Genomic DNA, 1,581 nt, shown 5'->3' on the forward strand with positions numbered 1-1,581 from the left:
GACACCAGGGGATCGAACCGCGGTCCGTCCTACGCTAGCGCTTACAAGGCAGACACCTTACCTATAGCGCCACCTTCCCGGCCCGAACAATCATTTTCAAGCATGAATCTCATCAGGAGTAAATTGAGAAATTGTCTCATTGATGAGAACCAGGAATCATGCCTAAAATTAAAAACAACAACATACAAACCTGACTTACTCAAACTATCAAGGCCAATGTTCACATTAGTGTTTGTGACATTGTCAGTCGTTGTTAAGATGTAATTATCGTCTCCCCCCTAGAGGGTTGCTTGGCCTGGTGTCTGTGTCAAGGCGCAGACGCTGGTCTCTGTTCCCGCAGGATGGGGTTTGTCAAAGTCGTCAAGAATAAGGCATACTTCAAGAGATACCAAGTGAAATTTAGAAGACGGCGAGAGGGCAAAACGGATTACTATGCTCGGAAACGTTTGGTGATCCAGGATAAAAATAAATACAATACACCCAAGTACAGGATGATAGTCCGGGTAACCAACAGAGACATCATTTGTCAGATTGCTTATGCCCATATAGAAGGAGATATGATAGTTTGTGCAGCATATGCTCATGAGCTTCCAAAGTATGGTGTGAAGGTTGGCCTGACAAACTATGCTGCAGCCTATTGTACTGGCCTGCTGCTGGCCCGCAGGCTTCTCAATAGATTTGGCATGGACAAGATTTATGAAGGCCAAGTGGAGGTCACTGGAGATGAGTATAACGTGGAAAGCATTGATGGAAAACCTGGTGCCTTCACCTGCTATTTGGATGCAGGACTTGCCAGAACTACTACTGGAAACAAAGTTTTTGGTGCCCTGAAAGGAGCTGTGGATGGAGGCTTATCTATCCCTCACAGTACCAAACGATTCCCTGGGTATGATTCGGAAAGTAAGGAATTCAGTGCTGAAGTACATCGAAAACATATTATGGGGCAGAATGTGGCAGACTATATGCGTTACCTAATGGAAGAAGATGAAGATGCCTACAAGAAACAGTTTTCTCAGTACATAAAGAACAACATCACTCTAGACATGATGGAGCAGATGTATAAGAAAGCTCATGCAGCTATAAGGAAAAAACCCTGTCTATGAGAAAAAGCCTAAGAGAGAAGTTAAAAAGAAGAGGTGGAACCATCCCAAAATGTCTCTTGCCCAGAAGAAAGATTGGGTCGCCCAGAAGAAAGCAAGTTTCCTCAGAGCTCAGGAGAGGGCTGCCGAGAGCTAAAAATTACCATGATTTTTTATGGGGATTTTTCAAAGACAACAATAAACTTATTGACCAAGCAATGAAAAAAAAAGATGTAATTATCTCTACATTGTAAGGCAAATTTTATGGAATTTAACGTTATCAATAAATAATATCTTTCTAAAGTTTTTGTTTTATCAGTTGTGTTATTTGTATCCTCCCAACCTATGTGGATACTTGCATGCAGAATATTCTCAATAAAAACTTATTGAAACTAAAAACAGTGTACCATTCTATGTATTTTTGGTTTTAAAAATGTGACTCTCGGGGCCAAAGAGATAGCATGGAGATAAGGCGTTTGCCTCTCATGCAGAAGGTCAGTGG

The 1,581-nt window shown here is 41.7% G+C and overlaps 1 pseudogene; it reads left to right on the plus strand.

Moving 5' to 3' along the window:
- The first annotated feature begins 277 nt into the window (after nt 1–277).
- LOC126003314 (60S ribosomal protein L5-like) lies at nt 278–1,309 on the plus strand (annotated as a pseudogene).
- The last annotated feature ends 272 nt before the right edge of the window (nt 1,310–1,581 follow it).

This window comes from Suncus etruscus, chromosome 3 (genome assembly GCF_024139225.1).
Source record: "Suncus etruscus isolate mSunEtr1 chromosome 3, mSunEtr1.pri.cur, whole genome shotgun sequence".
Taxonomy (NCBI): Eukaryota; Metazoa; Chordata; class Mammalia; order Eulipotyphla; family Soricidae; genus Suncus; species Suncus etruscus.